At 40.1% G+C, this 13,511-nt stretch overlaps 1 long non-coding RNA gene across 2 annotated transcripts; it reads right to left on the bottom strand.

Annotated features, from left to right (window-relative positions):
* Positions 1 to 175: 175 nt before the first annotated feature.
* LOC110284450 lies at positions 176 to 13,074 on the bottom strand. Of its 2 annotated transcripts, none has more exons than XR_002376941.1 (3): positions 13,011 to 13,074; positions 2,946 to 2,990; positions 176 to 247 (listed from the first exon to the last, which is right to left on the bottom strand). It is a non-coding gene; the product is annotated as an uncharacterized LOC110284450 (long non-coding RNA). The 2 variants fall into 2 exon arrangements; XR_002376942.1 differs by lacking the exon at positions 13,011 to 13,074 and adding an exon at positions 12,768 to 12,866.
* Positions 13,075 to 13,511: the final 437 nt, after the last annotated feature.

The following is a 13,511-nucleotide window of genomic DNA, read 5'->3' as shown; positions in this document are numbered from 1 at the left end:
GCATCCACTTCTGTGTTTGCTAGGCCCCTGCATAGCCTCACAAGAGACAGCTATATCTGAGGAACGTTTTTCTTATTCTGAAAGCCATTGCTCTAAGCAGAATGGTATCACTTTTTCAGGTAATACTTTTTGTTTGTTTATTATTTACTTGTTTATTTATTTTCGTTTACTGGGACTGCTTAGAAAACATTGATATCCCTTCCGCACGTCTAGTGAGATGTAATCAACATGTTAAGCTGTCAAGTCTCTGAAACAGAAGAAGAAGAAGAAAACTATCAGTCAGGTTCCAAACCCAGCTGCAAGTTTCTAATAGGCAAAATGTTCCCCCTAAAAAAGATTAATATCACATTTTGTTTATAAAGCAAAATTTACCATATATACCTTTTCTGTGGCATTCTCATGGACAGATAGATATTCATTAATAAAAACAGGAAAGCACTGTATACATTTTTTTCACACTAAGGTGAAAATGTTTAGCAATACCCATCACCATGAAGGCCAAAGAGAGAAGGCACATGGACTGCATAGCCATGGTGTTTGGGTTTTGTGTGTGTGTGTTTTAAGTTTTTCTCACAAGCTTACCTTTGAAATAAAACAAGTTGCTTACAACCATTTAGACAATCTTCTATATTTGCAAATATTTTAAGAGCAAATTAGATGATTTGTATTCTGAACTCCCAGCGGTTATACTTCTATCAGTTAAGTCTCACAAAGTTGAGACTAATTTATGCATGCGCAGTCCTAGTGACTATTTCTATCAGGCAGTCTTCTCTGCGCCAAAGCTATGACTCCTCTATATTCATTGCAGTACTAAATTACAGAGATTAAAAATACATAAACCATGATGGCACATGGTGCTGTTTCTATGTAACACTTCCCAGCTGACTCAAACAGGCTGTGTTTATACATCCGATTAGAGAATTGAAAAAATTAAAAAAAAAAAATAGAAACACAACACCTGATACCAAAAGAGAGGAGACATCACTGTATTTTTAAGTGGTGTGGCTTATTCGTTTTCCAAGCTTGATAGGTAAAAATAAGTCAAATTTGGAAACAATAACTGCCAATGTTTTTCGCAACAGTAAAATACAAAATAAACTCACTTTCAACTTGTCTTTTCTTGGATAACTTAATTTATAGTATTTCTTAAATAACTGGATTTCAAAGTAAGATCTCTATATACTATTTGCTTTATGTTTTTCTTCTAAGAATTATATTTGTATCAGGAACAGTGGCACAGACCTTTAATCCCAGCTTTCAGGAGGAAGAGGCAGGTGGATCTCTTTGAGGTCAAAGCTAATCTAACCTACATGGTGAGTTCTAGGACAGCCAGCACTACAAAGAACCTTGTCCTTAAAATAAAATAAAAAGAATGAATTAAATTTGCTTGTTTTTTTTCTTATATTAAATTCTGTGTTTACACAGTATCGTTATTTTTTAATTCACTTTATCTACTTTTTTTTCTCTGACGTGGCTTATGTGGTATTCTTTTTTTTTTATTTAATTTTATTTACAATTCATTTTTTACACTCCATTCCTTGCCCCTACGCATCGACCCTCTGACTGCTCCACATCCCACACCTCCTCCCCACCCCCACCCTATCTCCATGTGGATGCCCCACCCCCACCCCACCTGCCCTCTAAACTCCCTGGGGCCTCCAGTCTCTTGAGGGTTAGGTGCTTCATCTCTGATGAACACAGTCCTGGAAGTCCTCTACTGTATGTGTGTTGGGGGTCTCAGATCAGCTGGTGTATGCTGTCTGTTTGGTGGGCCAGTGTTTGAAAGATCTCAGGGGTCCAGGTTAATTAAGACTGCTCGTCCTCCTACAGCATCACCCTTCTCCTCAGCTTCATGGCTTCCTGGCTCAGCCATTAAAGGCTAGGCTTACAACCAAAAATATAAGAGTATCATTATTTTTTAAAGAAAACTCATTAGCAGTTTAAGTTTGGGTTAGGTTATTAAAATGAAATATTTAAGATTCACTGGGGTTGCTTTCTGCCCCTGAGCCACATAAGAAATCCCACTAGCAACTTTGTTAGGCGAGTATGTTATAGCCATCTCAGTACTCATCTTGATTTTTACAGAATACACTGCTAACTCGGAAGCTGCTTCCCTGCTTTGTGCCAGAGTTCTCTGCTTTTTAGGCATGCCTCTCCTTGCACCACTGCGAATGGGAATGGCTGAATAAAAGCAGCCCAAGTTCAAGATTACTGGTTTTACTCAAGATGATACTGAAGACACTCAACCTTGAAGCTATCTGCCTCGTTCCTATAAGAGAAGATTCTAATAAATTTTAAGCAAGGGTGTACAGTCCTTGTGCAATCGAGTTCTTTAATTTAAGTTTAAATACTAGCATGCTCTTCAAAGTGAAATGCCAAGAAAGGAAGCATTTAGTAGAGACACATTTAAAGAAAGCATAAGTCAAAGTTTAACCCAGGTAACTTCAAAGTGAGTACTTCCATTTTCTCTTGTAGAGAAGAGAGACCAGAGGTTCTCAGTACTGAAAACTCAAGTGTTCTGATTCTTACACGCCCTTGCTGTGGTGTGCATGGGGCTGTCACAATGTATATATAATGGTTTTTTTCAGACAGGGTTTTTCTGTGTAGTCCTGGCTGTCCTGGAACTCACTCTGTAGACCAGGCTGGCCTCGAACTCAGAAATCCACCTGCCTCTGCCTCTCAAGTGCTGGGATTAAAGGCGTGTGCCACAACGCCCAGCTTGTCACAATATTCTTGATGAGTCTTATCAAATTTCCTACCTAAACTTAACCTTCCAGGCAGTGACATTAGCAAGTAAACCTCTGAGATGTGCTTAGATGAGGAGATCTTTACCTCCCTGCATGAGATTAGATGCTTATCACAAAGAGAAGGTGGAAGCCCTCCTCCTTCCATCACACCAGACACAACAATAAAGGGTCACTTAGGAGCACGGAGCATGTCCTTACCTGGCACCAAGCCTGCTGGCATCTTGATCTAGACACCTCGAGCATCTAGAACAGAAATACATTTTTATTATTTAGAAAGGAAAAAACCAGTCAAAGATATTTTGTAACATCCTGAATACACTGTGATCTAATCTGGTGTCCTCGTCAGTCATGGGAGATGACTTGTTCATGGTATAGCCGTGAACGGCCAGATGAAACTGGCAAAGCAAACCAACTGAAGTATAGCATCAGTCCGCAGCAGAGACTTCCTAATACAGGCTCTCCTCCTTCCATAATTTGCCCAAAAATAATAGGGAAGAAGGGAGCTGAGGAAGGAGAGGAGGGATGTTATATGCAATTTCAAACTAATAAATTTTTAATTAAAATTTCATGTAATATTAAAATATCACAAAAATAAATCATGTATTTTCTTACACTTCTTTTTACATTTATTTATTTATTTTGTACACCTGTTATGGTGCACATGTGGAGGCCAGAGAAAAACCCACAGCAGTTCTTTCCTTCCAGCATGTGGGTTCCGGTGATCAAACTCAAGTTGTCAGGCTTGGCGGCAAGAACCTTTATTAACTTTTGAGGCTTCTGACAAGACCAAGATAACCAAGAAATTCATAACAAGAACCTGATATTAAGTGAACATTCTTTCCCTGCTACTCTTGAGGGGGGTGGGGGAGAACATTTAAAAAAATGTACAGGACCTACCTGACATTGAAAACCTCACAGATCTATGTGTTAACAGGGTTTGAATTAATAAAAGAAACAGAAAACAGGACACAAGGGCATGAATATTTCAAATCATAAAACCAAACATTCAAATACAGTCTGGAATTCTAAGGCTTTCCTGTGCTTGGCTGTCACATTTAGTATTTATCAAGTATTTCACTTGGTATCAGGAGGATTATAAGAGTTTATCTCCTCTTCCCTGAGTCAATGGTTCACAGATTTCACAATCCATATCAGCTAAACTTTGTCAGTTCAACCTTATGCCATCTATGTCAGGAGTACATTTATTTATCTGAGTTTTAAATGCCCAAATTCCCTCACAGCTTAAATGGAACTATGTGTCATGCACTAAGGGATAACTTCCCTTATATCAGTATCACTTCAGATCCCTGGTTTTTTTATATTATGGAAATGAAAATATTGAAACCCAATATCTTTAAAAGAAATTATAGAATTAGTCTTACACCTTTAATGTGCAGTAAAAAAAAAAAAATTAACCCCATTACATGCTTAGATAGTGTGCTGGCTAATTTTATGTCAACTTGACCCAGGTTACACTTATCAGAAATGGAGGAGCGTCGATTGAGAAAATGCCTCAATAAGATGGGGTTATAGGCAAACATGGAGGGCATTTTCTTAATTAGTGGTTGATGGGGAGGAATCCAGTCCACTGTGGGTGATACCATCCCTAGGCTGATGGTTGGGGTCTATAAGATAGCAGGCTGAGCATGTATGGGGAGCAAGCCTGTAAGCGACACTCCACCATAGCCTCTGCAGCAGCTCCTACCTCCAGCCCTGCCTGAGCTCCTGCCAGTTCTTCTGTGATGAGCAGTGATGTGGAAGTGTAAACCAAATAAACCTTTTTCTACCCAACTTGCTTTTGGTCGTGGTGCTTTATCACAGCAATAGTAACCCTGACTAGGACCCATAATAATTAGAATATTAATGTTGGAATGGCCATCATTTTGTTGTCAAGTAAATTAATTATATTTCTCTCATGTCTCCACTCATTTCAAGATAACCTTGTCCTTAATTTCTTGCCTCTAAGATTCTGGAATACATAGAGATTTTTAAGGTCTAAATAGGTGAAATAAAATTTCATTTTTTAAATTAATTTAAGGTATCTTTTGTATATACGTTGCTTTGTTTTAAAGATAAGGAGGTACCAGTGAAGTTCTATAAAGAAGGAAGAGATATACCCAGGGACGTCACAGAACCCCAAGCCTAAGGCTGAAAAAAAATCAGGGAGTTTCTACAGTGGCCTAGGATGATGCTTTGCTAACAACTCTGACTCCCATGAGAGATAAAATATCAATGTGTCTCTATGGAGCTCCCATGAGCACTGCAGACATGAGCTCACTGTGGCTGCAACTGCATGCACAAGACCTACACAAGATCAAACCCCAATCCCAGCATAGAGTGGGGAGGGGCTCATGAAGTCCCACCTTTATCATGGAGCTATTGGCAATTGATGGTTGCTAGGAGGCGGTGAGTCCGATTTCTTCAGAGATAAACCACAGCCCCAATATAACCTGCACTCTCAAGAGGCTGCCATGCTCCAGTTGATGGTCCTACACCCATGAACGTAATGACAGCATTAAGTGTACTTGGTAGGTTTAAACTGAGAACGTGAAATTGGTAGGAAAGGGTGGTGCAGGAATAGGGGAGAAATAGGGGAGGGCATAGAATTGAACCAAAATACATCACATGTATGTATGGAATTCCCAAACAATTTTGTAAAGATTTTTTTTTTAAAAGAACCAATGGTACAGGGTATCTGGATTCCTAGTCAGGTGGTTTGGGTTCTTCCCTCACAACTCATGTGTTCAAAGTTTAATCCCTGAAGTCATACGATAAATAATTTACAGAACTTGGAGACGGTACCTTTGGGAAATGATTAGTATCAGACAAAGCTCTGAGGGTAGGAGTCCCAGGAAGACATGTTGCTTTCTGGGAAAATGGAGATCTGGGAAAGTGGAGATCTGGGAAGATGGAGGTCTGGGAAGATGGAGGTCTGGGAAGATGGAGGTCTGGGAAAATGGAGGTCTGGGAAGATGGAGGTCTGGGAAGATGGAGGTCTGGGAAGATGGAGGTCTGGGAAGATGGAGGTCTGGGAAGATGGAGGTCTGGGAAGATGGAGGTCTGAGATAATGCACTCACCACCCAGCTCACCATGTGATGCTCTCCGCCACAAAATGATGCAAGAAGGCTTCACCCTAACCGGTCCTCACACCCGCACCATGCTTTTGAACTTCACAGCCACAAGGTCCATACTCTGAGTAAGTCTCTTCCTAAGGAGCTTGGCTGGACTCGGGTACTTTTTTATAATAGCAAACAAACAAACAGACTGAGACAATATGTCAAAGGTGACAGTGTGTTCCAGAGTAGACGGTGCCACAAAAATTCAAGTCAACGAGCAGAGAAGTGGGGCTGTTGTCGGTAACACGTAGTACCCCAAGAACCCTTTCTGAAACTACTCCTTCCAGAAAGCCGCACCCTCCTCCAGGAGACTCAGAATGTCGCCTTCTTCCTCCAAGTACTAGTTTTTATTTCCACAATATTTAGTTTTGATGGATGCTTACACTGTTTAAACTGAAGAGACTATGAGCTAAGCACAGTATGTGTGAAATGTTATAATGAAGTGCACTGTTCCATGTATGAACAAAATATGAATAAAATGATTCTGATACAGAATTGACAGCAAACAGATTCAGTAGGTTGTAATTATATGCCTTTATGTTCCATGTGTCTATGTGTGTATGTATGTATGTATGTATGTATGTATACAACAATAATAATCAAGGAATAAGAGGCCATAAATTTTAGAGGGGTAAGAGGAACATGGGCAGGGTTGGAAGAAGAAAGGGAAGGAGGAAGTGATAAGATTAAACTTAAGTTTAATTTTTGTAAGTGAATGTAAAGATAAAATAAAAAATGGTTGTGATAAAAGGTGCAAATAATACATAAAGTATCTCTGCACAGTTAAAATAAAAGGAGAAGAGAGAAATGTGAGCATGCCTATTTGCTTCAGGAGACACAGCTGTGAGAGTCTGTACCTCAGAGGAGGTCACACAACTCAAGCCACACCCCACAATTCAGAGCATCTATGTGGACAGAGCTTAGAAAATGTATGCGTTGCCCGTATGACTTATTGTTAAGAATTTACTGTAATTCCTTAAGGAAGAAATTAATGTTTGGGTTATCCAACAGGATATAGGAATAATAAATAAAGACATAAATGCTTGCTAATGCTATTGTTTATAAGTGTGCATCCCACCAGTGATTCTCCATTGTCTTTTGCAAGGATTCATGATATAGAATCTCTAGATGTCAATGTTAATGAAAAAAATTAAAAAAATTAATGGACTCAGGGAAAGCATAATGGAAAAAAATTAAAAATCAGAGACATAGCTCAGTCAGTAAATACTTTCCATGCAAGTATGAAACAGTTCGATCCCCGGCATAGAAAGCTGAGTGTGGATGTGTGCAGTTAAAAGCCCAGGATGGAGATGGCAGAAACAGGGCCCTGAGGCTCATTGGACAGCATTCCAGCCCAACCAATGTGCACTAATCTCCAATGAGGGACTTTGTCTCAAAAAACAAAGTGAGAGGCTCCTGAAGAACAACTGGAAGAAAGGAAAGGAGGTTGGGCTTAAAGGCCAGCACCTGGAACCAGCAGCTAGTCATGGAAGGATTTCTTTTTTCTATAATTTCTCTTTTACTGGTACATTCCATATCACTAGATAGCAAGGTGTTGAAGGGGGCAGAAATATTATATCACAATAGTGTCTTTTTTTTTAAAGAAAACCAATTAAATGAGTAATGTTTTGCAGTAGCTATTGTATCCTGACTAGTGTCCTAAGGACAATAGTCAATTTCAGCTTCCCATTTTCTGGCTATTCTGTTTTCTTTCTTCCCCACTTTTCAAACTGTGAAGGCAGGCCCATGTTCTAATTGTTCAGTTGCTATGCAAAAACACACACTGTTTTGGCGAGGCTCTTCCTCCAGCACTTAGCAACGGTTAAATAAGCAAATTGCCTTTGCATCCCACAATAGCCCTGCTGCGTTTCCTTCTTCCTTTGCAGAGAGTTGGCTCCTTAGTAGGACACTGATGTTGGGACATAGGAAATGGTAGTAGAAAGTGATTCAGGGTCTGAGAGAAATTGAGAAAACTCTCCAGCCAAAAGTGACATAATCACTCACTTGTTTAAAAATTAACTTATTCACATGTAGGTTTGGAGGGAGGGTTGATGAGCCCACTGACAGATCTTTGTGAGCTGGGAACAATCTCTGATAGTAGCATGTTAATGGAAATGAGTATTTTCTCTTAAATTGGTTCTTGGGAACTTACTCTTTATTTTGATAATAGCCTTATGAATACTAATTATACATTCCTTTAGTGTGGACAAATTACATAAGTATAAATAGGGAGTTAAACAAGTAAATATGTGTGTGCCTATGTATATAAACTTTTATTCACAAACATATCTCAGCTGGACATAAAAATGCATCTTGGTAATACTAATGGCTATTTGAAAGGTCACATGGAAACCTATTGTAGAATCTTCCTAAAATAAATACATATATGAAAGAAATGTAGATGTAGTCACCAAATGAGGGAGACTGGGCTCCAACTAAACATCTTTCTCCATCAAATGAAACCTCCAGTGCCAGGAATGACTTACATCTAGTTGAGTCACTGTCAAAACTTTTGGTTGCTTTCCACAAACTGACAGTAAGGCCCCATTGCTGAAGGCAACACTTACATATCTCATTAAACACAGAGGAATCAAACTGGTGCCCAAGTAGAGCCTTCACCCACACTGACTAGTACTCATAGCATTAGAAGGTTCTCTGTGTGCTACCAGAGAAAGAAGATAGTCATTAACCCAGCTACAAATCTGAAGAAACTGAGATCACAAGACTTGTTTTCTTGGAGAATGCTCACAAACATTCAGAGTTCTCAGATGACTTCATCCTGGACCGTGTTCCAACATGGGCCCACCAACCTCACTCATCAATCAAGAGAGTTTGCATCATAGGCTTGCCCTGAGGCCAACCTAGTGGGGGTATTTTCTCAGTTGAAGTTCCCTCTTCCAACTATAAGCTTCCATAAAGTAGGCAGTACAATGACAGCATCTTCCAAACACGATGAAGCTGATATGTATATGAACTAAGCCTAAGGCAGCATGCACAAGACCTGCACAAGAACAAACCAGACAAAATCCCAGCAGTGAGAAGGGATGACGAACACAAAGTCTCATTGATTCCTATCTGCAGTTAATATCTGCTGGGAAAGGGAGAATACGTGCTGTCCAAATCAACCACATTCCAGGGCAGGACCTATGCCCAGGGCAGGACCTATGCCCAGGGGTAGTTGGCCAACACAAAGCAGACTCCGTGTTTCTTGTGTCCTGTTTGTTTCTTTTGGTTCTTTTTTCCTTTGTTTGTTTTGATTTTTTGGTTGTTTTGTTGTTGTTATTGTTGTTGTTGTTGTGAGAAATGAAGTTGGGTGGGGGAAAAATGGGTAGGGGTTGAGGGAAGAAAAGGAATATGATCAAAACATACTGAAGGAAAAAAAACTTAAATTAAAAAGAACATATTAAAATACATTTGTAAAGTTTTGCCTTGTTGATACACTTCAAGTACACATTTGAAAAGTAAGAGAAGCTTATTATAATTTTAAGCATGTGCAAATTATGCTTAATAAATGAGCATTAAGATTCATATCTCAGTAAGACCAGAGTCAACTAACCTGGACCCTTGGGGCTCTCAGAGACTGAATCACCAACCAAAAAACATACACGGGCTGGACCTAAGCTTCCCTCACATAAGTAGCAGAGGTTCAGCTTGGCCTTCATATGGGTCCTGAACAACTGGAGCTGGGGCTATCCCCAAAACTGTTGCCTGTATGTGGGATATGATCTTCTAGCTGAGCTCCTACTCTGGCCTCAGTGGGAAAGGAAGTGCCTAGTCTTGCAGAGACTTGAAGTGCCAGAGCGAGGGGATACCCAAAGGGACCCACACCTGCTCAGAAGAGAAGGGGAGGATGGATGGGGGAAGGATGGTGGGAGGAAGTGACCAGGAAGGGAGCAGTGGGTATGATGTAAAGTGAATAAGAAAAAAATAAAACTAAATTAAAAATAAGATAAAATCCCACACCAAGACTTTGTAATGAAAAATCTCAAGAAATTAGGGTTTGGAGGTCTATATCTCAATGTAATAGAAAAACTATGCATGAAGAAGCCACTGAGCTCCCAGCAGATGAGAAATGGCTGAGCCCACTGAAGATCTAGAGGTCCATTTCCACCACTGCTACTCCATACAGCATTGTCAGTCTTAACTAGGGCTGTTAGACAAGATAACCAAAGAAAGGCCATCTGAGTCAGGAAAGAGAACACCATTGCTATTTGCAAAGGACACCAGCATCCAAGTTGACATCCTAAAGATGTCACTGCAAATCTGTGAGGACCAAGGCACCAGCTCAGGAAAGTGGCAGGAGACAAAGTCAGTGCAAAAAAATACATGTTAAGAGTTTGTACGGGCCAGGCGTGGTGGCGCACGCCTTTAATCCCAGCACTTGGGAGGCAGAGGCAGGCGGATTTCTGAGTTCGAGGCCAGCCTGGTCTACAAAGTGAGTTCCAGGACAGCCAGGGCTATACAGAGAAACCCTGTCTCGAAAAACCAAAAAAAAAAAGAGTTTGTATGTGTGATGGTTTGTATATCCTTGGACCAGGGAGTGGCACCATCTGAAGGTGTGGCCTTGTTGGAATAGGTGTGACCTGGTTGGAATGGGTGTGTCACTGTGGGTGTGGGTATAAGATCCTCACCCTAGTTGCCTGGAAGTCAGTCTTCCACTAGCAGCCTTTGGATGAAGACATAGAACTCTCAGCTCCTCCTGCGCCATGCCTGCCTGGATACTGCCATGCTCCCACCTTGATGATAATGGACTGAACCTCTGAACCTGTAAGCCAGCCCCAATTAAATGTTGTTTTTTGTTTTTTTATAAGACTTGCCTTGGTCATAGTGTCTGTTCACAGCAGTAAAATCCTAACTAATACAGTATGTTTATTTTTTGTGGGTATGGAGGAGAGGGAGGGGCACAGCCACTTCATGATGTATAGATAAAGGACAGAGGAAATCAGTTCTTTCCTTCCTCCATGTGGGAGGGAATCTAAGGATTGAACTCAGATGGGAAGGCTTAGTGACAAATGTCTTTACCTACAAAGTCATCTCACTGACCACTCCCCCAAACACATTTTGATACTGAAAGGGAATGAGAGAAAAAAGGAGAAAGAACATGGTAAAAAGAGTTTTCTCTTCTGTCTACAAAGGGAAAAAAATACATTGCACTAAAAGCAGTAAAAATGAGTAATAATTACAGATTATTATATTCTCCATGTAAAAAGATAAGGTGAGAAGTCAAGGGTTAGAGCTGAGAATCATGTCATGAAGAAGGGTGCGTAATTGCTGCTAGTGGGGTTTTCCCATGAAATTATTGAAAAAAAATATATATATATATTTGCCCAACTGTGCTGAAGGACATGTTGAAGCTGACATACTAGATTCTAATCTCATCCTTCAGCTTTTCCTTGAGCCAACTTAAGCGTTATTAACCTTTCCACAACCAATCATTTCTGTCTCTTCTCTGCTTAAAAACATACAGTTTCATTTTGGGCTCATGGTGCGTGGAATTCAAGCGTCCACATCGTTTCTCCTCACAGTAACCCATCCAGACAGCATTGAGCCTTCCCAACAAAACACCTCACATTTGCTCTTGTTTGGTCAGAGAATTTTTCCTAAATCCTGATGCTGTGCCTATCCTAGTCAGCAGTCTTTAATCTCTCTACCATTGCTTGCAAGGGTTCTTCTCTTCAAGCTTTTCATTTATACACATTTTTAATTTATGCCTTAATTAAGTTAAAATATAACAATATCATTTTCCCCCTTCCTCTTCTCCCTTCTACCTCTCTCATGCTCCCTACAAACTCCCAAAATCATGGGCTTCTCACTTTTAACCATTGTTCATTTATGTATATGCATACAACATATACATATAGAAGAGTAAATATATGTGATGGTTTGTATATGCTTGGTCCAGGGAGTGGCACAATTAGAAGATGTGGCCTTGTTGGAGTAGGTGTGTCACTGTGGGTGTGGGCTTTAAGACCCTTATCCTAGCTGCTTAGAAGCTAGTATTCTGCTAGCAGCCTTCAGATGAAGATGTAGAACTCTCAGCTCCTCTTGCACCATGCCTACCTGCATGCTGCCATGCTCCACCTTGATGATAATACACAGAACCTCTGTTCCTCTAAGCCAGCCCCAATTAAATGTTGTCCTTTTAAGAGTTGCCTTGGTCATAGTGTCTGTTCACAGCAATAAAATGCTAACTAAGACAATATATAAATATAAAATTCTGGGTTCCTTTAGTGTTGTCTGAATATACATTTTTCTAGGGACACTTGGTATTGGAGAATCAATCAGGTGGCTCATCTTTGAGGAAAACATATTCTCCCTCTATTTGCATGTCATTAATAGATTGTAGCTCTTTATCTAGGGATGAGACCCTGGACATTTCCCCCATTTATGCCAGGATGATAACATAAAGGATGTTGTGACTGCTCCAGTCTTCTATAGGCAGCCATGCTGTTGAGATGTGTGTGTGGCTTCCCCCAACATAATTAGAAGGCATGGTGTCACAGAAGACTTCCTTGTCCTCTGGCTCTTACAATCATTCTTTCTCCTCTGCCACAAAGTTCCCTGAGCTTTGGGTTCAGGAGTTGTGTTGTAGATGTACCAAGTTGCCAAGGGGAGGATGATTGGTCACCCTGTCCAGCTATAAAACCTATGGACCACAAAAATGACTGAGCCAGCAAGGTATTTCACAATGATGGAATAGTGGTCTTTTATTCTTTTGTGGGTGGGGGTTACCTGAACCTATAGAATCAGATTTAAGGCCTGTTTAACAGAAAAGAAATCATGCTTGATACTGTAAACCAAGTCAGGAGCTCATGGCTAAAAAAGGCAGAGACTCAAGAGAAGAACCTACTATCACCAATATCCTGAACCTAGTTAACACTGAATGCCATTCTAAGTACTTACCTTTATACCCATAAATAAATGTAGATCCTAGCCATCATTACAGGAACTTCTTTTCACAGAAGAAAGAGATCAACTAATCAAAATTCAGACACAATTCACCATGGGGTATCCAACCACAAGTGGTACATCTAGATCACTGAATTTCCTTAAATAATAAATGTTCTTCAAGATCAAAAGAAAGCTAGGTGATGTCACACTGACAGCAGCCTGCTGAACTTCCAAGTCCATCCCTTCATATCATACCTAGGATGGTGATATCACTATACAATTAGCATTGACAGTCTACCAGCATGTCAGTCATTGTCAATGTGTTCCACGGTTTCCTCTAAAACTGTTGGCAGGTAAGACCCACTTAGCCATCAGGGTGAAACGCATCAGGACCATGACATCACTAAAGAACTGAGCACATAATGAGAAAATTCTTCTCGTCATGTCATACTCCCACATTTTTAAATAACACTGAGTTTCATTTTAAACTTAAATAAGTGGAATACTATTACCTAAAGGAAAAAAGCATAAACAAGTCTGCCTTTGAGAAAAAGCTAATAGGGATATTTGTGATTGTGCTAAAATTTTTCTTTCTTGGTAATTTCAAAGGTTTTAGAAATCAGAGCTGATTTTCTATGTCTAATTTTATTTCAGAATAATATCCCCTTTCTCATTCCTCACACCATTCTTGCCCATACAGGCCTTGCTGTGGGCAAAGTAGATTATTGATACATGTAAGAAACACATACTCTGACT

This window comes from Mus caroli, chromosome 18 (genome assembly GCF_900094665.2).
Source record: "Mus caroli chromosome 18, CAROLI_EIJ_v1.1, whole genome shotgun sequence".
Classification (NCBI taxonomy): Eukaryota; Metazoa; Chordata; class Mammalia; order Rodentia; family Muridae; genus Mus; species Mus caroli.
This window is presented reverse-complemented; position numbering and strand designations above follow the sequence as displayed.